This window comes from Scleropages formosus, chromosome 20 (assembly GCF_900964775.1).
Source record: "Scleropages formosus chromosome 20, fSclFor1.1, whole genome shotgun sequence".
Classification (NCBI taxonomy): domain Eukaryota; kingdom Metazoa; phylum Chordata; class Actinopteri; order Osteoglossiformes; family Osteoglossidae; genus Scleropages; species Scleropages formosus.
This window is the reverse complement of record NC_041825.1, coordinates 10,663,146-10,690,143: the sequence shown is the minus strand read 5'-3', so window position 1 is coordinate 10,690,143 and position 26,998 is coordinate 10,663,146. Positions and strand designations below refer to the sequence as shown.

Here is a 26,998-nt window from a genome sequence, read left to right as displayed (position 1 = left end):
AAAATCACAAATGTTACTGAATCTATAAGTCAATATACACAATTTTAAGTTCAGGGGGAACAAAAATATTCTACTACAAAGATTTTTTACGAGTCAGGCATGCTATCTAAAACTTACATTGTAAAACTTATGTATAAAATATTTTAATGATTAGTGTGTATTAACGTTTTCTTTTTTTAATAGAATAATTTTACAAAAGCACTGAGGAACAGGAACATGCCAAAGAGTGGAAAAATTTCTTCCCCAAAAAAGAAAACAAATAATACAGTTAAAACAAGAAGAATGACTTTACTGAAGATTGATTACTACCTATGCATCTAGGCTGGGAAATAAAGTCTGACCCTACATAACTGCTGATTTCAGCAATGCAACGGTTTGGTGCTGAAATACATTGCAGGACCACAATATTATTATTCTTATTATTATTATTATTATTATTATTATTATTATTATTATTGTTGTTGTTGTAGTATGTAAAAGGGATTATTTTTTCCTTCAACAAAGTAGGTATAATTTCAACATGTTTTATTTAGGTGATTTTCTGAAATTATATTAAAAATAAGAACATGAAAATAACTGAAAATAACCCTCTTTGTATTAACGCGCTAAACTTGCCAAGGCATATCCCATTTTCTTGAGAGATCACAATGAAACATGAATGCTTTTGCCTTTTTTGATTTGGAGACTATGCAGTATAACTGACACTGTGAGGTCGCCAAGCTAAAATATTACATTCGATGAGTCATGAAGAAGAAGGTGCTTGAGGTGAAATTTCAAAATGACGTTTTTATGATTATAAACATTGGAGAAAGTTACAAAGAAGGTAGGCAAGCTTTGATTATTCCTGGGGGCACAGTTAAGATCAGGCCACCTTGCCAAAATGAGCAGGTGGATGACAAAGGCGGTTGTGACTGAAGTGACCACAAAGCCAACTGCAGCATGGACAGGGTGGCAGTGCCTGCTGGAAAGAATAATAAACGTACATGCATTTTCACAAAACTATACAGCTCCCATTCTGCTATACATACACTATAGTCTATGTATAATTCATTACACTATAGCATATGCATTATTCTTGATTCAACTTGATTCAACCCTTGAACTTCATACTTGGAACAAGACAGCATGCAGTTTATCAAAATAAAAAAATAAATTATGTTCTTGTATTTCAGTTGGGTGTGGTGGTGCAGTGGGTTGAACCACAGTCCTGCTCTCTGGTGGGTCTGGGGTTCGAGTCCCGCTTGGGGTGCCTTGCGGCGGACTGCCGTCCCGTCCTGGGTGTGTCCCCTCCCCCTCCAGCCTTTTGTCCTGTGTCGCGGGGCTAGGCTCCGGCTCCCCGTGACCCCGTATGGGACCAGTGGTTCAGACAATGTGTGTGTGTCTTTCAGTCTTTATGATCCACATTATTCATGCATATGTTGGAAAATACTTGCAATTGTGTTTAATTGCAAGGGGGTGCGGTGGCGCAGTGGGTTGGACCGCAGTCCTGCTGTCCGGTGGGTCTGGGGTTCGAGTCCCACTTGGGGTGCCTTGCGACGGACTAGCGTCCCGTCCTGGGTGTGTCCCCTCCCCCTCCGGCCTTACGCCCTGTGTTGCCGGGTAGGCTCCGGTTCCCCGTGACCCCGTAAGGGACAAGCGGTTCTGAAAATGTGTGTGTGTGTTTAATTGCAACATTGATATTTCATTTGAATTATGCTCGCACCAAGTTTCCAAAGTTGTCTGTAACCCTCAATTTTTGTCAAAATGTAATCACAGATGTAATCACGATTTTCACCCTTTGCCATGTAAATCAAATATTTCATTATGAATTCAGTTCTTTTGACTTCAGCCAAGTCAAAAAGCTCAACATCATGTGAATGGGAAGAAGTAAACAATGTTTGACTAATTTCACAGATCCCTTTAGAAACAACCTAATTTCGTGGAAGTAGTGGAAACAATGTGTGTGTGGTTGCCCTGTCTGTGCCTCTTGGATAGGCTTCAGACCAAGATGACCCTGCGTTAGAAAAGTAGATCCGAAGAATGTATGGGTGATGAGTAGTGCAGGAGATGATCAGCTTCTTCAACACTAAGTTAAATCTTCCAGTTGACAGGTCAATGACCGTTTTGACTTCCAAGCACAGGCAAGATGTGTCATTGTGCAGGCATTTGAATAAACAATATTATTTTTAGGGAAAGGGATCTGCAAAATGAATAAATGTAAACATAAAAAAGCCCCCGTTGTCATCAGTTGTCGGTAGAAAAACATATTTAAAACCTATTAAGAAAACCACCCACTTCTCACAAATACCTAGCTTTTTACTAGCCACAGCATTAAAACGAACACAAGTCTATTTTACTCAGCTGAGGCCATGAAAATTTGTTTATAACTGAAATTGTTCATAAGTCCAACCACTACATCACGGTCAATAAAATCTTAATAACACAGCTTAATCCCTCAATTAATTTATGAAGCTATAATGAATCAAAAAATTCACTCAGCTGATTTATTCTATTTTCATCAACAGCATTTACAGTGCAGGGTTTTAGTCTTCCTCCATCCAGCGGCCCTGTTGGAGCTATTACCATTTGATTGTCATCTCATTATTTGATCTCCAAATATCTGTTTTTCCACTTATCCAGTCTGAGATCATCAATACCGCATATCGTTAATCAGTCTAGATATTCATTTATGTTCTCTGTGGAATCTGAACCAAGCCCACGGCTGTTGGCCCTGCTTTGTAAACTGAAAGCACATTTGAAAACTAAGTCTGTGAAGTCTGCAGTGAACACTTTTATTATCTATTTCTATACAGTGTCATGATCCTCTGGTACATCAGGTTGTACAGGAGAAAGCTGAAAAAACTGGATTGAAAAAGTTGGAGAAAATATTAAAAAGTGTTCCACCGTAAGTAATGACTGCATGTAAGGAAGGAACCAGTTTAATATTTAAACTTCTTTCTCAGCATTTGGTCACTTTCAATTTCCAAAGCTAATATTTCATTTCTTGAATACAGCTATAATAAATAAAAATACACTGAATTAAACCATGAAACCATTTCAGCATAGCCTACATCTCCCCTAGGCCATTTCAGTCTGAGTTAATTCTGCTGCCAACTAATGGCAGAATGCGAAAATGCAGGCTATTTTTGTTCTGCAGCAGAACATTTTTTAGAAAATACAATGTTGAATAAAGTACAGTTAAACAAGGAAAAGTTTGTATTTTTTTTAAATTTATAATTTGGATGTTTGTAACAAGGCATGAGTATATGCTTTTTATAAAGAAAAGAATATTAGCAAAAGTATTATAATGAAAGTAAATTAGTATCAATAATAGTTATTATTATTATTATTATTATTATTATTATTATTATTATTATTATTATTATTGTGTGTTCAGTGTGAAGCAGTGCATAGGTCACCAAACTGGTGTTGTCAGTGAGAAAAGGGGAGGCTTAAAAACGATACAGGATGCCTCAGAAATTCTATGTATTAGGTTCTTCTTATTGTTTTGACCGGAGATTCGTTTTTTTTTTTTTTTTCTCTCCTTTTAACAGCCTGCCATTATTTATTTGTTTTCGGCCATGGTAATGACTGAGCATTACAGATATCATACTGTAAGTACTTCAAGGCAGACAGAAGTGGGAGTTGGGGCTGTGAGAGGTGAAGAAAAAAAATCCATCACCAGCCTTCTGCAGCCTAGCAGCCACATTCTTGAAACAATCTAGTCAATTAAAAATTGATTTTTGTGCTAGGCACTGCGGTGGTAATGTACTGGGGAAATAGTGTATGCATTACCAACAGAACTCAGATCAGTTAAGTGATATTTAGGTGATTCTCCATCATAGCAGAGAAGCCATGCAGTTGATGATCATTGCTGCTGAAGAAGCTAAATTGAAGTGTCAGATACCAGAATTGCATTTTATTTCTAATATGCTGGGCGCCTGGCTTGTGGAAATGTGTTTAATGTAAGTGGATGCAAAAGGAATAGGATGTCTCACCTTCGGTGTATCTAGCTTCTAAAAGGGTTAGAAGGTGCTTGAATAATTAAATTCATAAAACTGTTTGCACAGTTTTAAGCTTAATTAAAGGCAAACTGTACATGATGAAATATCTAAAGATTTCTAGACCAGAGTTTATCTTCATGATTGCTTTTATGTCTTGAGCTTATATGTGTCAGTCATAATTTTCTTTATTTTATATTTACTGTGTACAGTTGATACTTAGATTTGTGTACATGTGCATGATAATAAAATGCATATATTAACAAGATTACTGTGAAATTAATGGTTAATCTATTAATCTAGTCAAAGCAAAGTAGAAAACAATTTTTTTATCTGCCTAGTAAGTTTGTCAGTACCATATTGTGCTTTTCTTCAGACCATATTGTGGGATGCATACTTCCATTCCCCACTCAAAATTCAGCAATAATAAAAAAATATACTGTTAGTGAAGTAGTTAAATAATAATAATAATAATAATAATAATAATCACCTTTACTCACTATCATTAACTATTTCACCATGCTGGGGTCATAGGTGTCCAAAGCCTATTCAGAAAAGACAGTGCACAAGATACAGTACTGCAATGCAGATATAAAAATATAGTTACAGTAAAATATGCAAAAATATACAAATAAAAGTTATGTGTAATTTCTAATGTAATGTTTCTTTCATAACACTGTGTTAATTTTCAGGCCTGATTCTAAGTTCTGTACAGAGCATTAGCTTTCTCTATGCCAGGTGTATGCTTGGTGGTTGACTCAAGCCGGAACAAATCTCACCAAGTGGCCAAGTGAACAAGTGCGTATACCACACAAACTGGTTTTATCCAGGCGTATGTTTGAGCTTAAAGTTTATTTATAGTAAAATCCCAGTGTACAGCAGGACTGCTTTTCTCTGCCTTATTCCACCTATTAATTTTTCAATAGCTTCTCATACAGTTATGGCCACAGTGATCTGTAGCCTATAATGGAAAGTATAGGGGGCACGTGGGTTATACACTGGACAGAATTTGTGTACTCATACTAATAGCACCCCTTTTTGCTTGCACACACACATATAACACACACATACACAAAATGCAAATACTGATACAAAGTGAAATTGAGATCCAGCAGTTGCAGTTACCAGTTCTTGAAATATGGAAAACGAATAGAGTGCACAAAGAATTTGTGTGTTTTTTTCTTCTCATAATTTTTCATTTCAGAAATTAAACATTATACGAAGCAAGTCCAATAAAGCACTCTATAAGTTAGCTGTATGAACTGTGAGTTTTTAGATTATTTCACATTTCGATATAAGCATTTGTTCATCTTTCTCAACCATTAGTGCACTTGATAGTGTTTTAATAGTTTCTCAGTTGACAATAAGCCATTTTCATTTTGTTCATTTAGCTCACAGATCCAGAAAATCTGTAAGTTGTTATTCTTCTGAACTTTGATGAGTGTTTGGTACTGCTGACCACTCTGCTTCACTGGCAGCACCCATGTACCTTCAGTTGTGGTGAGTCAGTGTTATCACAGTGGGTGGAAACTCAGCTAACGTTCAAAGGAGAGCATGAGTGGGACATCATAACTGTAGTGGGAAAATACCATTTTTCAAGCTTAGTAAGGCTTTGAAGGATCAAGACTGGACCATGGTTCCTTAAAAATGCACTCAAGGCCTTATTTAAATACAAGTGGCTCGCTCTGATAAGTAGGTTAGGCTTCTGTCTGTTAATTATGGTATTTCAAATGTGACTAATTTACCGGCCATGGGCATAGAATATGCTAAATGCTGGTGACATTGGAGAATGTTTCCCCATGTGGATATATCCTGATAGGACCAAGCCATTTCAAAGCTCAGCACTACTACCAGATACTATTTTAATTATCATTGCCCTATTTTGATGAAATACAAGTCCTTGAAAATAATACAGAAAATTTTGCATAAAAAAAGAAAATGATTTATCTTTTCATGTAAAAATACTGCAATAAAAATTAGAATTGTGTGGAAATCCAAATAAAGAAGCATGTTTTAAGTAATCTGTGACATTGTTTCTTGGATGGTTTTAAGAAGAAGTTGGTCTCTTTTTATTCCAACCATCAGTGTTTTGAGCTTGATAAAATATATGGCAGATAGTCTAAACAAACAATTGTCATTTTTTGTAGTCTACAAGTCAATTGTAAACCAGTTAATCGTTATATAAATTATAAATAACCTTCACAAATTATTTGTTTGCTTCATTGGCACTATGATACCATTTAGATTAATAATTTAATTTAAGAGGTTGATTTATCAGGCATATCTGGACAAGGGGGGTACCTACTGTATGAGGCATTCAGTAATTTTAAGATGCAAATAAAAGGTTTCTGTCATTTTAGAAAATCACGAAAAAGATTTTTCGTCAGGTACCCTGGATGACTGTTAATGCAGCTCCATTGCACAGATGGTGGAAGTTTCAATCTCGCTGGAAGACAATATGTGTTTGTTTCCATTTCTGTTACTGTCATTGTGCTGTCTGTGAAAGATACCTCAAGACTAGCCTGCATCACTCCCTTTACTTGACGTTCGTTCAGGGCTGCGGGAGGTAATTCCCTTGACCTGCACTCGCACTCTCTAACTGAACGTTACCACCACAACCTTCTTTGTAAAGATGGGGTTGACTGTGTCTAAGCCACAACCTATCTGTATGAACAAGACTGGTCTGACATCTATCATTTGTCTGCTCTCTTCTAGTAGCCTACAGTCATGCTCCCGGTGTTTCTGACTGTCAGCTGTGACATGGTTGTTAGGGCTGCAGTACACACAGCTGCTTTGGCTTTTAAGATGATATCTTATGAGGGGGAGATCTGTTGATTAGTACCAAAGGACATTGACCTTTGAGGTATGTGTGTGGGAGAGGGCACAGTGGCGCGGTGGGTCTCGCCTGTGCCCGCTGTGTGGCGGGTCTGGGATTTGATCCCTGCTTGGAGTGCCTTGCGATGGACTGGCATCCCGTCCTGGGTGTGGCCTTGTGCCCTGTGTTGCCTGGTAAGGCTCCAGTTTGCCGCAGTCCTGCTTGGGACAAGTGGTTGTTGACATTGGTTGGTGTGTGTGTTCATTGTTAACAATTTCTTGTCCAGTTGAAGGACATGGTTATCTGGAGTCTATCCCAGAAATATAGGGTGTGAAGCACACTTTAGGCAGGATACTGCACCACCACAGGGAATGCACACGCTCTTTAACTCACACCTACTCACACTAGGGGCAATTTAGAATCATCAGACCTCCCGAAACACATCTTTCGACTGCGGAAGGAAACCTACGTGAATGCTCAGAGAACTTGCAAACGTCATACAGACTAAATGGAACTGAAACCCATGTCCATGCACGCAGCCCAGGAGTTCTGAGGCACCAGCGTTGCCCACTGTGCCGCCATTGTTTTACATGTCTGCAAAATACAGCGTTCGGTCGCTGTATGGTGCTGTAACTTGTGTTGTAGAACACTGTTAATGTACCTTTCTCCACAGGCTTGCTTTCACTGCGTGAAAAATTGTTGTGTGTTTTAGAACCGGACATGAAAAGCTCCTTTTTTTTTTTTGTCTGTCATACTGTTACTGTTTAAAACCCTTACTGTAAATGGTTTATCAGTTTTGTGTATCTGTGTCCTTTGTGATTCATTTCTCCTTTATCTTCTGGGCTTGTATGATGATAATGAGGTCCAAACCAAGTCACATTATTTTTTTCAGTCCAGCAGCTATAATGGTGACTATTGAACAGCAGCAGTCTCACTAAGGTGCCAGGATATTTCCTGTAGTGTTTTGCCTCATTTCCTGCACCTCCATGGAATCTTGTATGTCCAAGAGGAGCCTCGGAACAGAGGAGCATAGTTTGAGTGTTGTGCTTCTGGCTGCCCAATGTATGCTTACATTTTTGGGATGTGGTCAATGTTCACTGTTGCCTCTGATTTCTTATGTCTTATGGCAGGCTGCAGCACTGCATAGACTGTTCCCCTCTGGCAATATTGCCCCTAGGCAATGCTCTTCTACAACTGAAAATGAAATGCAGAGCAAAGTAATATTGATACTCTGAAAGATATTGTTCAAGTTTCATCACAAAAAGGACTGCTTTTTCAAATGGAAAAAGTCTCACTTTGTTTGCCCGTTAAGTACAGTTGTGTTGTTGGTGGTGTGTTTTACACATTATTCCGATCCACCAGCTGCATGTAAAATGCTACCCTCAGGCAACATCCTTCACTTATGGAGCCAAGGTTAGGCACCTGCCTGCAGTGTAATGCTAATCTGGGATTAAGCAGATTTTTGAAATCTGAATGAGGTTAAAATGGTTTTGTTTCAGACTGATAGTACTTGCAAACTGTGTGTATAGAATTTACAAATAACACAATGCTAGAATAAAGTGCAGGACATATTGACAGTAAGTTATTTTGTAGAAATGTTCATTCATTCATTGTCATTAATTCATTCATTCATTCATTTGTTCATTCAGCTGCTTGCTTTTTTCATGCTTTATTTATGTAATATATCTAGATGTGCTATTTAAACTCTGTGATATGGAGTTAAGATTACAAAACTGATGTATTGTTTATTATACTTTTCTGTGGGGGGGGGGCTTGTCCTATATCAATAACCTTTAGCTCAGAAAGCCTGTATGTGACTCTGAGGTTTGGAAATTGTCTGGTTAATAATGAACACTTAAAATAGCGATATTACGCTTCGTTCAGCTTTTTTCTTTTTCATTTTCTAAAATCAGGTACACTTAATGAGTCACTGTAATTGTAAGCAGTTCCAGCAGGTGTTGCCAGAGAACACTCTGTTTCTGAATGCTCGAAGGTGAGAAGAAACTGTAGAAAAGCTTCTGTGTTGGAAACACTATCTGTGCTTTTCCAGGTTGTTGAATGTGCTGAAGCAGCTCATGGCAATCAGCATACTGTGTGTGTGTGTGTGTGTGTGTGTGTATATACACATACAAAAAAAAAAAACTTGAATTACAGTTAAAGATAAGTTAGATTGCATGAACTTTTCATATTACAACATATAATACAAATTATGCTTTCTCAGTGTATGCAGTGAGTTCAGCTTATTTATAAGATGAAGCCACACTCTCAGGTCTGTAGAAATATTCCTTGCTTGAAACATCCTTTATGGATGTCAGTATACACTGCAATAAAATGGAAATCTACTCCGTAAAGAATAACATTTAATTTTTTTTAAATGAAAATAACCCATTAATTAAGATTTAAGTGGTGTATTCTGTTGTCAAAGAATGTCCCATTTATGTGTTTTGAACAGGACGTGTCTGATGTGAAATTTTTTATCACCAGCTTTTCTGTTTTGTAGGGCTTTACATGTATTAAGAGAGTAAATGTCATGATGAAACAGAGTAAATAAGTAAAAGGGAAGGAATACATTTTTAATCTATTTGTTTTTATCCAAATAAAACTTAAATGACTCCAACAAGGAGTCTGAAATGAAAATGATTACCCTGCAGCCATGTTGGCCTCTTGGTGTGGATACAAACAAGATGGAGAAATGAGTTCCCAGACTCCCAGTGTTCTCTGCCAAATGCCTTTTTATCTCTTTGTGTCTGTTTTTAGACACTAATAAATGCTGCATTCCGACAGTCACTAGGGATTGTTATGATGTTAACTTTATATATAATATTTAGATATATTTTAGATATGTTATATACATACATGCGTAATATTTTTTCAGCAAAAAATACATATGTACAGTTGAGCTCATGAAAGATGTCAAGTCATGTAGTCTTGTAGAATCGCACTTTAGTATGAAAACACGGTTCTCTCCATGCTATCAAAATTTGCTGAAATTTAAGCATATAGTATATATATTATATATATATATATATATATATATAGAGAGAGAGAGAGAGAGAGAGAGAGAGAGGACTTAAACTTTCTTTAAAGTGTAAATGCTTTAAATGGCAGCAAATGCACGTTATTTCTCTGGACAAAGCAAAACTGCAATGCTAGCTCAAAAAAGTGGGTTAGAGATATCCCTTTGGTCATTTTGCACTGGGTAGAATTAAAATATGTATATACTAGTTCACATCAGAAATTCTTTGTTCTTTTTATTTTGCATGACAGATCGTGTACTATACCTGCAGTCTTTAATCCATGAATCTGTCTTTCTCTGTCTGTCTTGTAAATGTATAATTGTATGCATGCAATGGATGCCCCCCCCCCCCATTTTAGTGACTGCAGAGAAATTGTTAGGAGCTAGATTGGAGCTGAGGAGTTCAGAAGATTATGGAGGCTGAGTTTATTGCCAGTGGGCATGTCTTAGTGGAATTGAAAAGCGTGAAATTTCTCTTTCGTCCCTGCTCTTTGATATGGCACTTGCCCGGCAATCAGGAAAATTAAAAGTATGGAAAAGATTGATAAAATCCAATGTCTTAAAATTAAGGGGCTGAAAAATTAAATTGAGTTTATGATAATAAAAAATTTAATGTAAAGCATGACTCTGGTGTCACAGCTTTCAGATTTTTTTTTTCTTTCCATTGACAAAGGAATTATTTTGTTTTGATTCTATAAAAAGGTCTTTTTACAGGCTTTTAAAAGATTGAAACCTTTCTAGTTCTCCCATTACTAGTGAATCAAAAGCTGCCCTTTACAAGGGAAAATAGTTAAGTATGTTTCATTATTTACATTGTCCCAACTGAGTATTTATTTATTTATTTCATTTTTTAAAATTATTTAGTAGCATGGATTCTACACATGGTGTACATTTATACTGAAGAAATGTGATGAGGCTCAGCTACTTGCCTGTCTTTGGTTTCACTTGAATAATATTCAATGTGAGTATATGCACCATAGATTACATCAGTGTTTACCATAATTAACTGAGTAAAGCTTGTGTATTTAAACAAATCAATAAAGTTAAAATTTTTTTGACAGCAATTAAGCTAAAGTGCCATTAACACAGAAAAGCAGGAATTGTTAGTGCTATAGTATGTTTAATTCACATTGCATTTTCTTCAGTCAGACCTGTTTGCACAAATTAAAATATATTCAGTTACCTTCAGATTTGCGTTCTCCAATGTTGTACTGTCTTTAGGATATGAATTCAGCAAGAATAAAAGTGAGTTGATATGTGCTAGTTCCATTGTCATTCAGCCACTGAAGAGAATGAGAAGAGAATGAGAGGAGAAGTTGAAATGAGGACAGCTGTCTCTTCAGTTGTGTTGAAAGGAGTGTTGTTCTGTTTGAGGGAACCCAAGGGGTTCAGCTTTGCATGTAAGTAAAGTCAGGCAAGGATCAGAGAAGGCATTACAGCTCTAATTAAAAGCCTTTTTTCACCCGTACAACATCCCTAACCAGAGACAGAAATAGAACTGAAAGAATAGCTTGATATCAGTGGTGCAGTCGAGTCAAAGTTAAAGTGGAAATGAGGTTGCAACTGGTTACCATGAGTTCTAAAAGTGGTAAGACACAAGAGGCCAACCTCTCGTTAATATAGTCTCAGCTAAGAGTCATAGCAGAGACAGCATGACACATTAATATACTATACCCAATTGTGTTTTACAGCACTCAGTCTCATTGAGTTTATATAACAAGAGTGATGATGACAATGATCTTAAAAAAGGGGGAAAAAATAAAATGGACATGACTTTGGTGTCCTTATGTTTGTTATTTGCAGAGACTGTAAAGTAATGACACACAGACAGTTGATTATTGCACAATTACAACTGCGTCTCGTTCTGAAGAAGTAAATATAACATGACTTGAGAGTCGTGACCTTGACCCCCTTTTTTTTTTTTAAATTTACTGTACGCTGTTCAGAATGGTTTGGATCAGCACTTACAGTATAATTCTTAATTCTTGCTTGATAGAAAGAGATGAGAAGCACAAGTCTTGGGCTGTATATTTTTTACTCACAGTTGTCTTTGCGGCAATTTTTTGTTTATCAATTACATTAACATGCGTTCCTAGTTCATGACCTGGGGCTGGATGCAAATGTGTATACAGAATACTTAATTTCTGCTAAGAGAAATGCTTCCCTTAGACCACGCTTATTGCTGCATTTCCTGTTCTTTATTGCAGTTATGTTTTGCCATCACCGTTTGCTTTGTATTCGGCTAAAGTGGATTATTTGTTCAGTGATGAACCCTTCTCAGCAGTGTGTTAACTGAAATGGGAAGTGACAGACTCAGTAAAAGAGAATTGTGCAGCGCAAGAGGCAGAGATTAGTCTGGGCTTCGACATTACTGTATGCCCGAGTAGATCGTACCGCAAGTTTCCAAACAAAGTCAAGCTTTTATTGATCCGTGTCAGATCAATTTGATCATCAAAAAGATATTTTTTTTTTTTTTTTTTCTCCAAGGTCCTATGTTATCTGAATGTGCAGGTCATGAACCCAAACAGCAGAACTGCAACATTTTTACAAGCCATTTAACCTTGTTTTGTTTGCTTGAAAGGCATTTTCAATGGTCTGTCTGGTCATAATATGAAGCCATAACTAATACAATTTTGCAGTGGCTTGATCCTCAGCCTATTTACATTTGCCACAGTCAAGATGTTTTTAAACTTATTATTACATCAAGTTTCAGCCTCCAAAAACTGTTCTCTGGCCAAAAATATATGATCAACACCTGTGTGAGTTAGATTTGTTGCATAGAAACACAGCACGCAAATATGGTCATGAAATGTATATACTGCAGACAATAAGTAAAGCAATATGTAAAAGGTTTTTATGATATCGAAATGTAGTAGACATATTGTAATACAGTTTAAACACAATCGGGAGCACTTGAATATATTGAACTATTAAAACTAAATCTTATACAGATGGTTCTGTAATATTTCTTTGCCTGTGCCTTGAGAAAAAGGTTTGGGTGACTTCGTTTTTAAACATAGGACTTAATGGTCACATCTACAGTACATCACGTATGCAGAACATGCAAATCTGCACTACATATAAAACATGAAAAAGATGAAATGACAGTCAAACTTACAGGGCTACTAATATGCGTGTGTTGTCAAACGAGGGAAAAATGGGGAATTACTCATATTTTGTTTGGTTTATTATCAATTCCTGCTGTGTTTTCGATTCAGCTGGGGAAGAAGGCAGTATCCTTTTTAAATGGGTTTGGAATTAAGCAAGGAGACAGAGCAGCTTGGTATTGCCCTAGAAACCTACCCCTCTCCACATTTAAAGAGCAAATGTTACATCACTGAAAATTACCTTCTGTTTCCTTGGTACTGGCACATCAGGGGCCCTGCCATGGATTAGCCCAGGGATCAGGAAATCAGCTAAATTCCACAGCAGTCCAAAAGAAAGAAGGCAGAGAGGGAGAGCCATTGCTTTTTCTGCCATCAAGTGTTCTGTTCCCTTGCCATGCTTAAGCCAACAATGTACCACTGGTAAAATTGCCCGTCTGCTCTGATGGAAGAGGTTGTCTTTGTCTTTCTTCTCGTTTCCCTACATTTGAATAATACATTTGATTACAAAGGCAAATGTTATGTGTGCAGTCCTGACTGTGGTGTCTAATTAACTGATGATAACAAGGCAGGACTGGCCCCTTTCCTTTCACACGCAATCATATACATGGCAGCCCTTTTATCGCTCCACAAAATTGACTTGCTACTCTGACCCTCCTGCGGCTTCTGTTTTGTGTATTTCCCTCTGATGCTTCTGCGAGAATGTTAATTTCTTCCGTCGTGTTCTAAGCAGATATAATTAACTCATTGTCGACTGAATGAAGCCCTTTGAAAAGGAGGTAGATCGATTTCTACTGACTGTGAAAAAAAGTCTAAAAACACAACTATAAATCCATATACTGACCTGATCTCTGATTAACATAATCTTGAGTTTGCATTCAGTCCAGATGTCCTTCGTATTTCAGCATATCCAGTGGAATCTGCATGTGTGTTTCACTTTCATAACTGGACATCTTTTTCCTATCCTGCTTGGGAAATGTTTATTTCACATAAAGGTATTAAAGTCCATTTGAAAGCATTAACTTCACACGAAAACACTAGTTTTAAAAGGTTGCTCATTTTAATAAAATATATTCAATATGTTGCGCTAGCATCTTTTGAGCTTTTCTAAAAAAATAACGTTCCCTTTCCAGACAACATTTCTTGACCCTTTTGTGTATTTTCAGTCGAAATGTCTTTGGTCAAACCACAAAGTAAATGGAAAAAAAAAAAAAAGAAATAAATAAAAATAAAGCTGTATATCAAGCAAAATTGTTAAAACTGTACAGAAAGACATGCTGTGATATGATATGCGTAAAGATAAAAGATATGCATAAATATACAATCAATTTCGCAAAATCTTCAACCTTTTTTTCTTATCCCAATTAAGGCATATTATTCAATGTGCTTCCCCCCCAAGCACAAGATTCATATTAACTAGGGAGGCGTGATCACAGGGACACACCTCCTTCGATGCACTTGCTGTGAGCCACCCGCTTCATTTCACCGTATCAGCTGCAGGCTTCATCAAGCCATGTTGGGTCTGGACAAGAGAGCTATTTGCCCAATTTTGCCAGCAGCTTTGTAGACGCCAGGCTAACTGTGGGTATCACTGAGAGCAATGAAGGGGAGAGAGTCCCACCCATCTCACCCACCCAAGGGAACTCAGGCCAATTTGTTGTCCCAGGGTGTCTTTGCTGCAGATGGCTAATGTGGCCTGGATCCCCACCAAAAAGTCTTCTGCTCCATACTGATTTTCCACTGGGAAAAAATCATTCCCTAAGGAATGGGAAACGACTGATGTGCATTCTATGACGTTTGTTTGTTTATTTATTTATTTACTTATTTATTTATTTGATACCATCCAATAGATATGTCACTTGCTGTTATTTAGCAGTGGAGCCAATAATGACTGGTGCATCACAGCCTTAATTTTTCTCAGTTCTTTGAAAAATCAGTCATAGTTCCAACCTGCTGTATTAGAGTTATGCTTTTTCACCATCCAGTGGAATAAATTAAAACTAATACTAAACAGTGATAATACGGGACCTGCTTCTAATTGTAAATACATACTACAGAATGAAAACTTAAAAACAATACAAACAAGTGTTCTTTCTTTGCTACCACTCTTTTAAAAGAGTTATATTTTCATTGAGTAATTACAGTTCAAAAGTATTGCTTATTTCTGTGTGTACATCTAATTTATAATCAGCATGATTTTTTCTTATCGGTTCCAACAACTGATTATTACACTGTGATGAAAAATGATATATATAGTATATATACTGTGATTGACTGGCATCCTGTCCGGGGTGTACCCCCCTCAACCTTGCACCCAGTGCTTCTGGGATAGGCTCCACTTCATCAAGCCCCTGCTCAGAACAGCTGTTTATTGAAATAGGACAGTTATATATGTACTTACTATATTTTTCCGAGGGGTGTGGTGGCGCAGTGGGTTGGACCACAGTCCTGCTCTCCGGTGGGTCTGGGGTTCGAGTCCCGCTTGGGGTGCCTTGCGACGGACTGGCCTCCCGTCCTGGGTGTGTCCCCTCCCCCTCCGGCCTTACGCCCTGTGTTACCGGGTAGGCTCCGGTTCCCCGTGACCCTGTATGGGACAAGCGGTTCTGAAGGTGTGTGTGTGTATATTTTTCCGACTGAAATTTTCCATATTATAATTTAGTTTGCAAAAGATAAGAAGTCATCATGTCTTTAAAGCACAATGTACAACTGCACTTCACAGTGAAAATGCATAGTTATCTCTTTATATTATTCAAGTTAGTCAGCTGAAGATTTAACGTGTGGGCCACAATTCGACTGTGCTGTTAAACAGGTTACACCGCTGTTGAACACCAAGTGGAAAATCTAAAAATGCTGAGTACAAATTTATTTCATCTTAAAATACAGTTAACACCACTTCCAGTATTTTGCATGTTGTGTAACTCAGTTTTTTTTCTTCCCCCTCCGTCCTTGTATCAAAGCTCTAATGCATTCTGTTTGATTGCTTCACCAAAAATGATGTCCACTTGTGACAAAGATCAGTGATCTTATGCTGAAGGCTCAGTAGTGTAGGAGTGCATGAGCATGTGCTTATATAAGCTGGAGGAAAGATTCTGTAAATAACATTATATAGATAGCTTACATATATAAATAGATGCAGTATTTATATATTTATTACTATATAAAGAGTGGGTTCATACATATTAGATTGTCGGTGTAACATATGATGTGTCCAGTGGTTTTCTTTTGACGAAGAGCTAGGACCCCCCAAAATTCATTTTCTTTGGCATCTTTCAGAGATGGGTTTCTGTCTACTGTAAAAAATGCCGGAGTGTTAAAGGTAGGAAGAATGTTAAAAAAAGGGAAGATCTTACTGGTATAGATTCTCTTTCATGGCATGTAGGTGTATACACTATACCTCCCACACAGTGAAGGAAGTGAGCTGTGAAATATATTCATTGTTAGAGTACAGGGGAAATGGAGGCAAGGAATTGCCAGTAATAATGTACGACAGCAAGGGGAGCACGCCAACATCACCTGCATTATTTCAGTTGCCTTTTTCATTATAGGTTTGGGAAATAGGCCGCAATTCGATTATGGTGTGATTTGGGGTGGAATTGCTAGCCGTTCACTGACCCCATCGCAAGGGGATCAAATGAGAAGTCAGCTCAAATAAAGTTTATAGTGCATTAACCAGATCCGGCGATGCCGAGACCGTGAGCATTTTTCCTCGTGCCAAAGCCGGGGTCCTCATCTTCACTCCCCTCTTGTCTTTACTCCCTCCTTTTCTGGCTCTCGCTTTCTTTTCCTTTTAGCCCCGCTTTCCTCAGTTCCCCATCCTGAAACGGCTCCACAGCTATATTTGTACCTCCAGGCCGAGAAAGGATTGGCTGCGATGTATAGGAATGAGCGGCACTAACCAATGGATGATGCCACATGCCCCTCCCATGTGCACATCTCTGTAGCTTGTAGAGAAAGCTACATGATTAATAGTACTGAGGGGACCTGCCTGTTGGATTATTAATTTCCCATCCCTCTTTCTCTCTTCTTTTTTGTGTTCATACCCCTGATGCTTTGCTTTGCAGTTTTGTCCTTTTTTCCTTCTGTCTGAGTGTGTGAGTGCGTTATCCCGTACATGGAGCTGTTCTCCAGCCACCGCTAACACTGCTTGGTGCCTGTTCGCCCTCGCAAGAGCTTGCTTCGTACTCCGGTGAGTTCATACTCCGGTGTGCATTAATGCTGGAATGCTGCCGAGTGTCCCAAAGCAAAGATAATAATAATAAGAATAGAGGAAAACAAATGCATTAGAGGGAGAAGCCAAAAGATGCTTGTAAATATTTGCATTACACTGTAGAGAGTGATGACTTAAAAAAGACAGGGAATTTCATAGTGAACCAAGTAAGAATTTTTCTGGGTTTTTATTTGTGTGCAAGTGCAGAGTGTGATCATCCCTGAAACAGAATTTTTAATTGCTTTGATGGTGAATTATGGAAGTCTTTTTAACAAAGGAGAACACAAGCTGTTCAGTGAAAGCTTTTGGTGTGGAAGTGGAAGGTGAATTACTTTGTAGCAATGTAACTGCACAAGCTGACAATTTCAAACTGGTGTTTAATTTGAATAGCGATGGTTTTCTTATGATACTGGCACTGTCAGTGGGTTTTTGAAAAAGTTGGCACCTAATGAACAGAGACACAAGTGGGCTATTAAAAAAGCTTAGAACATTTAAATGTTCTTTGTGGAAAATGTGCAAACATGCATATAGAACTGCTTACCTTGTACCCTAAAGGCACATATGAGTTGTCATTGTAAGTGGGGGTGTCACATGACCACTGCTGACCAGGAAACTGCTCTGAAGACATATGCAAACATGCTCTGAAATATAATAATAATAATAATAATAATAATAATAATAATAATAATAATAATATTTATTACCTGGAAAAACTTTGATCTGCTGTGCCAGTATTACCTTATCACTTTCTTTAAATACTGAAAAGTTTTTATTGATAATCTGAATTATGATGAAATACTTAATTTAGCACATACAACTACAGACACTGCAAATCACTACAAATCACTACAAATCACTTGTGGAATTGATTGAGGTGATATAATAATGGTTGTTTATTTTGAAATCTCAGACTTTAGCTTGCTTTTGTTTCATAATAATTTAATATTTCCGTGAAAGTGCATAACATCAGATACACATGTTGCACCTTTAGGAATTACAAGTTTGAAGCAAAGGCAAAGGTTCTGTGAGGTTGAAAAGAAAACATAGTGAACTACAAAATTTGATTACTTTTTTCTTTTTCTTGACATTCTGAATAATTTTCTAATAGTGTTGACATGTTATTATGTCTCATTTCCTTGCAACTTTACTTATTTTTCTAACTCTAAGGTAGTGTTATACAGTTATTCAGGTAGATATGATATATAATTATTCATAATGATACAATTATGTCAAATCGCATCCCTTATATTATTTACATTGTACTCATTAAATGATGCTATTTATACATAGCATAAATGTATATTATTGTGTATACATATCTGCCTGAGCATGTCCATATACAGTAAGTGAATGTCATTTTGACTGTGTTGTGTAAATCTGAAGTTAATAAAGATACAATACTCATATTTCAGATATAAAGATTAGCTTCAGATTTTACATGTGATATGCAGAGACAAACTTTATAAGTCATTTCCTTACATCCTGACTCAAATTTTGCTACATAAGCTGTGCTTCAGGAATTGTGTTTCTGCATCTAAACCCTCTGTCTGTTGTAGGATTCACTTTCGTTTACTCTGAGCTCTCTGTGGCTTCGGAGAAAAGTGACTGCCATATGTAAATGTAAATATAAATGTTATTTGTCAATATTAGCTATATCTAACGCTCACATAAAGTCATTTCTCTTGTTTTACAAGGAAGGTGCAGTTGTGGAATGTACAAGTTCTTGTGCAGAAATAATGCTTAATGCTTAATATACTAAAATCTCACCTTATAGTTACTGCTGGCTGAAATCATCCAGAGAACATTTTCATGGATCACAAGGACCCATTTGATAAAATGTGTAAATATTGCATATTTTCATGTCCAATGCACAGGAAAAGATTTGCATGTTTTTTTTTTTTTTTTTTTTTTTTGCTGACCTGACTTATTGATGCCTTATCTGAAAAGCACAAGAGCTCTCCAGTGTGCCATTACTGATTCCTGATTGCTTAAAAATTGAGTCTTTTGCCAGCCTGACACTGGTTCTCCGAGAGTTTCTCACTTAATCCTTAGATCTAATTTTCTTAAAGCAACGGCATGAAGATGCTGAGGATAGGGGTGCTTTGTGTAGCTTTTACCTGTACTGTGGCGTCACAAGTGACAGGCTTAGAGGGGGTACATTGTCGCTGTATGAATAAAAGTTTCCTGCAAGCACAACATAGTAATGGCCTACACTAAACTTTTTTTTTCCAAAAATAGCAGTAGTAAATAATAAAATAGCCAAATTCCCATGTTCTGTAAATTAAATTTAGAATCCAATTAATTGTAGTAAAACAGGACAATGAAAAACATATTTTAAGTATTCGTGCATAGTAACCTAGGACGAATTTTTTTTTTTTTTTTTAATTGTTGACTTTGTACTTTACAGTGAAACTGGAAAAATGCTAGAATTCCATGTTTTGTTTTTTTTTTTTTCTGAGATAACATTAAGTAATAATGTTGAAAGTTGAATGTATTTCATTTATAGTATTTTTGTATAAATTTAAAGAGTATTTGTGCTCAAATAATGTAATCTCCATATATATGGAACCATTAAAGTAGTCTGTCAGGCTATGGTGTACTTGTCAGTGCATCTATCTATCTATCTATCTATCTATCTATCTATCTATCTATCTATCTATCTCATTGCTGCAACTGGTAGAGATGGTATTTTTTCAGGTTTTTGGTCAGTCCGTTAGTTTGCTAGTTAGTCAGCTGGTTATTCCAGATACATTGAATTCCCTCATATACTGTATGAAATGTTCCACCGGGTATTTCCAGTAACATACAACATCTGCTTTGTGTACTTCAAAATACAATGGCTCTCTGAGTATTGCTTTGGTTTTCATGGATCTAATGCATTCAGTTACAGAATTTTAAATCAAACCTGTTAAAAGTGTTCCAAAATGCCAAAGTAAGCTATTGAGAGGGTCTCCATTTCATCTTTATTGAATGCCTGCAGAAGAACTTGGTCCCTTCACACCACAGCAAGCGCTTGTCAATAATTCAATAGGCTCAGCCTTGATGGGCTAAGGCCTAGATAAGACTTTAAACAGCTGCGATCAACTCTCTCAAGAGTGATGTCTTGTCAGACTCCCTGGGATTTTTGTTGTGTGAATACCCAGTCAGCAGTTCCATACAGCACAGTCCAGGGAACTGAAAATGGTTGGAGCAGAGAAAGGCTTGGGAAGGAGAAGGACACATGGACACTGCTAAACAAACACTTTTTTTTTTTTTTCCCCCCTGTAAATGGGGACACATAAAGTGTCTTTCACCATCCTTCCACCAGCTCAGAATGATGTACCCAACAGAGTATTCCACCTTTGAGTTACACAGCGCTGTGGACAAAGTGAACATCTTGACAGCTTCTGCTTAGGGACTCAGAATTAAGAAAAGAATTATTTTTGCAAACAGTACAGTGATCACAGAAGATCACCAAAAATTAGGACATACATTAATGACCTGTTTTATAAGAAAGGCTTCAAAGAAAATCAAGAGTGTTACTTCTTATCGGTGGTTGCCTTCATTACGCAGACATTGCATGTTCCATATCCTGACAATGCATCTCATTTACACACGAAAAAGGAAGTTTGCAGCAGAGCTGCCCTTCTAAATTATTTGGTTTGCTGTTTACTTTTCTCACCTCTTTCCTTTTTAAGGGCAACACAATTGCTCCACGATAGATCATTTAAATGCAAATACTTCCATGTGTTGGATGCTGTTATGGTCAAGGTCCAGTAATTACTGAATGTGGATTATAGCAGCAAACAACTGTCAGCTCCCTTGGTACAAAAATGACATCCCCCCCCCCCCCCATTATGACAAACTGTTAACTTTAGTTTATCAAACATACACTTAGTCACTTTATACCTGGCCTTCTGCATATAGCCACACTGCACTGATTATATCTAATTTCTGATTTCATCAACTTGCTCCTTTAAAAGCTAATTCTGCTGAATTCTTTGGGCTATAAAAACAGAAAAAAAATGTCCTATTTCAATAAAACTGATTCCATCAAATACCTGCTGACACGAGTTGTTCCAAGCAAATAAATTAAAAGCGGCTGAGTATATCAATATAATCACCAAAAAGAATTCAGAACTAGATCTTGTGTGGAGAACATATTCGAACATAACAGCTGTAACAGAACTACTTTCAGTGAATATTAGAGGCATAGAATATTTTTCAAGGCTAGTGTTTTCGTACTGGCCTTAGAAACAAATTGTATACATGAACAAAATATATGGTCTTCTATTGCAAAGCAAAAAGATAGAAATATGTGTAAAGGAGGTCCAAGGAAGGAAAAGGGAAGAAAAAAACTAGCTTTCTAAAAGTGCTTTTGCTTCAGGGCTGGTTTTAATGAGGGGGTCCCTAATGAGTTGTCCCTGCAACTAGCTTCAGGCCTAAACAGATGAGACAGGGATACTGCTACATTTTTGATGGAATTTCAGTTTGTCGGGAAAAAAGAAATGAAGAACAAGAAGAGGGAGAAAGTTTACAAATTAAAGGCAGGAAGTGGAGGAGCAAGTCTGCGATAAAAATATAAACACCTTTGAAGTGTTGGTCAATAGCTGCTGCCCATCATTTTAGGGGGAAAAAAAAAAGAGAATATTGTGCTTCAGTTGTGACCAGTAATTGAAATATGACACATCTCCCCTGTGACACAATATCTGATCATTTTGGACTGAGTCCTGCAGGGGAAGAAATATGTGTTTGTTTCTTTGTGAGCTTCCCATAGGATTAGGAATGCTTGTATGAGTCGAGTACCCAGTGGGGAATACTTATTTTTCAGGGTTGTCCAAAAAAGTTCTGACGGCATTATCACAGTGCCAAATATTTTCTCCCTGGCTATGAAATGAATATTTATTTGTCCACCAGGACCACCAGCAGCAAGTTAAGGGCATGAATGATTTCAGGATATATAGGAATGCTGTATGGACAGACAGAAAGACAGTTTTTGTTATTCATTTCCCTGGGCTCTATTGCAATGGAGTCAGCTGTATATAATTCTCATGTCTCACCCTTCACTATTATTATTAGCAGTAATAGTAGTTTTTATAATTAGTAGTTGTTATTATTATTAGTAGTAGTAGTAGTAAACTATTCATCATCCACCCATCCATGATCAGTAAACACTTGTGCAGCGGAGGGTCACGGTGGTCCGGAGCCTTTCCCAGAAGCATTGTACCTCAGGGCAGAGTACACACTGGAAAGAATGACAGTGCATTAAAGTATTCACTAATAAAATAAATCAATGAAAATGTAATTTTGATAAAGGATGCAAACAGCTCATGTGCATATGCCTTGAGTCATTGCTTATTCCTGATCCTATCAGCATTGCGTGCCTTGTGTCTTTAAGTCCCACATAAGATTCAGTTTAATGGAGTTCCACTTCTGACAGTTCAATTATAGAACTATGTTCAGCTGGCATTATTCCATCGCTACTCCTGTAATCTGGGCACTGTAATATGCATGATGTTCCAAATGCTTATTTCTTGGGCTTTGGCAAGAGGGACTGACCGGTCCCATCACTCATCTCCCAATTCCCTAATCTAATACATCTCCTTGTGTTGTTGCGGACTGCTCATTTAAGTGTTAGAGGCTGCCTTGTAATTGTTACTTGTGCCAGCACTAACCTGCGCCATCTGGGTAAGAAAAAAATATTCCTGGTTGTGGAATGATAAATGGAAAAATAAAGAACAAGAGCAGAATTCCATTATAGAGAGCAGTTTACTGCAGCAGTGGCTAGAGAGCAGTTGAAAAAGCTGAGGAGCTCTTCACTGAAACGGACATAATAAGAGAGCTGGATACTTTATTTCTGCAAGTGTATGGCCATTGATCTCGATGGGGGCAGCTGTAGATTAAAATGAACTTAAATAACTGCCAAAGGAGAAATGTCAGGATTGTTTTCCGGGTAGTTTAAAAAAGAAAAAAAAAAAAAAAAAACTTTTTTCCACCGACTTCATATTTCAGAGTTGAGGATTACAAAGTGAAAAACTACCAAAAGGTGATCCCTTTAACAAATGCTTCATACAACACTCTTAAATTCCTGTTTCCATTACAGATTAAAAGGAAAATATCTATCTATCTATCTATCTATCTGTTTATTGCCACTGAAACCGCACACCCTGTAATCTGAGCCTATAAATCAATGCATTAATGGGTAAGGAAACAAAGTCTTTTAATTATTTCTCATAATAATTAAATTCATTTATGTACATTTATTCATTTAGCAGATGCTTTTCTTCAAAGCGACATACATCTCATAGATAATACAATTTGTGCATTACATTAGAAACGACTAATGCGAAATTACATACAGAAAGAGAGACAAAGGTGCAGACACATGATTCTTAAGTACAGTTTGTTTCTTTCCACCATATGCATCAATGTTCATCACATGAGTAGCTGCATAAAACTTTATCAGAATATCGACAATTCCTCATCACCTTCCTAGTATTTTTAATTTTTTTTTTTTGAAGATACATATAAACATTTACATTACATTACAGGAGTAGCTGCGTAAAGGTTTATCCTGGCATGATCTTAAAGTTATAGTGCGTGATGATAAATAAATTAAAAAAAATATCATTAATAAATAAAATAATATAAATAAATAATGATAATAATCATTGCTGCCACTGGTAGAGCTGGTGATTTTCCTAATATGATTAATTTTTTAAAAGAAGTCAAATCAATGTATAAAGAAGTTGTTAGCATACTCTTCTGATGTATTTACTCTAAGAACTTCTTTTTTGTCTCAGAGGTAATGGTTTATTTCTTATTTGGATCAATATAGGCTTAAGGTCATGATGTGACAGCTCTGTAAAGTGAATCTCAGAGACTCTGAATGTAAGATGTTTTCATAATATTTAGTAGTAGTTAATATAGACTCCAGATCAATGTTTTTTTTTTTTTTTAAATGCCTGACAGGGTATTTATGCAATCTGCATATTTTTCTTTAAGCAGCTTTTAACGTTATTGTTAAAAAGCAACAAAAATGAGTATTGAACCACTGTGAGTGATTATATTCCGAATAAATTTTAGTATCATTTCACACTTTTCAGTTATAATTACCTTCTACAAAATGAAGCAAAAGCAGATTCTGTTTTAGGGACATTTCCTTCATAAATAATCAGGTTTTCTTGAGCAATTAATTTCTTCACCATCAGAATAAATAAAAATGCTGTTATACAAAGCAACTGGTTGTAGTCAGTAATATAGTAAATGTTTATCAGGATGTAGGAAGAGGTTCTATATAAAATCTTCAGAATCAGTTCTACTGCAACAGAAAATTTTGAATAATGCTTGGTGTTTGTGTGTGTTAATGTGTGTGTTCAGTTTGTCGCCCCTTTTAATGAAAATTTACTTCTCAACATACCTCTGAGCTGTGGCCTTCCACCTCACTTTGTAGGCAAATAGCAGTGCCTGACAGGAGGTCGAAGTTCAATAATCCTGGTCAGCCGTCTCTGTTCCCAGTCAGTGGATAACACCTGAGTAAATCACAGGAAAGAGAGTCGGGGACAGCAGTGAAAGCACTTCTTTATGGCCTCGGAAATTACCTGCTCCCAGGACCCCAGGGGGAGAGCCCTAGGAGGCTTCGAAATGTGTCTAGCAGTTTATAGCACTTTACAGAAAACATCCAATGAATGATGGCCCAGCTGATGGGCGAAAACCTGCGATAACCCTTCGCATAGACCCTCAGGGTTCAATGCAACACGTATGATACACACACACGCACACCATTAGCTGGCCACCAGGTGGGCATTTTCATTTGCTCTCTAGTGGATGCATATTATGCACCCGTGATTAGTAACAATTTACTGGAACAGACAAAGAAACAAATTTTCTGCTCAGTGATAAATACTGTTTTTACATCCTTGACGTTGGTTTTTACAGTGTGACCTTACAACTTCTTGCTGCAAATCAAAGAGCTATTAATGGTTTGATGAACCTTTAGTCAATCATGGGAAAACAAAAAGCAATAACATGACCACTAAGACAAACCATTAACCGTGTTGTTCAGGGAATTCATGCTTGCCAGTCTCTCAATTATAATGTTTTAATGTTATTTTTTCAAATATATTTTCAAATGTTCATGAATCATAAAAAAACATGAACCCCTCTTTCCCATATTTTCCAGTATATCCAGGCCTTCTTATGAAATGCTGCAGTTTGGTTTTGGGGTGAAAATAATTTAAACTGAACCATTAAAAATTAGAAGGTCTATGACTGGTCCAAATTTCTCATATTTAGTCATCATACATATTTTCTTTTTTATCATAAGAAAGTAATTGTTTTCCTGAAAATAAATTGCATTCACTTGCTGGAACAAATGAGAGCTGTCTTGGTTTTCAGGGACATTAGAGTCTCCTCGAAGGATTTGTTTGTGAGTTTCCCATTACTTCCCATACCTGAATACTTTCACATACAATTCTAGTTGTGCTTATTCTTATGATTCGTACTGCATAACCCCCAGTGTGAAAAGCAGCATCTGACTGCCAAGAGTGGGAGTCGGAGGAACAGCTTCTATTTACAGAACATGGTACTGCATCAAATTGTGGTTTAAATGAAGGTTTACCTATAAATATTTCCAATAAATTAAAATACAGTTTTGAAAACTCTGCTAAATGATTTAATGGTTAAAAAGAGAAAGTGATATGAATAAAAGAAGTCACCCATAGCCTGACAGAGTGCTTTAACATATGGGCTGTCAGCGATTACTGTACATTCAGGTCCGCTCCACACGATGTAAGGCTGCTCATCTGTGTCTGATTCATTTTGCTCAGTGTACCTGTGTGGTCACTTCAGAAATCATTATGCCTGGTCATGCCTCTCTGAGATAGACTTCATAACATTTGTCATGACATAATCATCGGAGACCCCACAACATCTGCTCACCATTTTAGGCTTCCCCTTTTTCAATAAATTTCTCTCTCTCTCCAGCTTCCCCCCTTTTCAGTTTACTTTTCTCTCTCTCTCTCTCTCTCTCTCTCTCTCTCTCTCTCTCTCTCTCTCTCTCTCTCCTTGATTTCTTTTCCTCTTTTTAAGCATGTGGAAAATAGCTTAGCTCTGTGATCAAAGAATTTTGTCTGGACCACACAGGTAAAATATGGCCCTTGTATTTAATGGAGCTGGGAAGGATGAGAGTCAGCTTCAAAACCAAAGACAATGTCACTTAAAAGCTGTTTAACAGTAATAACAGGAACAGACATTTAACAATTATGTTGTGCAAAATTTTAACCAGACAAAGCTACTAGTAATTGGAATTTCAAGGTCAAGAAGGATCCCTTGTAATTGTACTTATAGCAAAAATCGTTTAAATTAACCAGACACTACGGCCAGAAATGCAGAGGCATCTGTAAGGAAATGAATCTTTTTTTAAAACCTGTGTGTGTGTGTGTGTGTGTGTGTGTGTGTGTGTGTGTGTGCGTGTGTGTTTCAGAAATGGAATAAGCCATTATGATATGATGTGACAAAGTCATCAGTCTCTTGAAAGCACAGATGTTGCAGCCATGGGTGCATGACTATGTGTGTCATTGATGTGTTAAGGAAACACCAGCAAACTGCATTTGATCTCACTTCCTTGTCACCAGACGGCATTGTCGGATGTATGAACTCTTCAGACATTCTTTGCACTTTTGTACTTTTGTTGGAGTTTACGCTTTGTGGCTGTCATGTATTGTCTTGCAGTTTTTTTTTTTTTTCCCTTGCTTTTAAATGTAAAAATCTATGCAACAATTTTATGTATTTTAATTCGATTTTTGCCAAATTATCTAATGCAGTCTGAAGTATTTTATATTTTTGCCTTGATTTATAACTTTTGTTATACTTCGCTGTGAAATAATGCAATGTACT

General features: G+C 37.0%; 1 protein-coding gene across 7 annotated transcripts in view; it reads left to right on the top strand.

Annotated features, from left to right (window-relative positions):
- Positions 1–26,998, top strand: part of LOC108927245 (RNA binding protein fox-1 homolog 1-like) — a 244,529-nt gene that overhangs the window by 150,360 nt on the left and 67,171 nt on the right. Inside the window, exon 1 of one of the 7 annotated variants that reach the window (XM_029246799.1) lies at positions 17,027–17,101. The exons of the other annotated variants lie outside the window; for them this stretch is intronic. The gene's annotated coding sequence lies outside the window, so the exon portion shown is untranslated. Of the gene's footprint in view, positions 1–17,026; positions 17,102–26,998 lie in introns of those variants that run through there. 7 annotated transcript variants of the gene reach the window in all.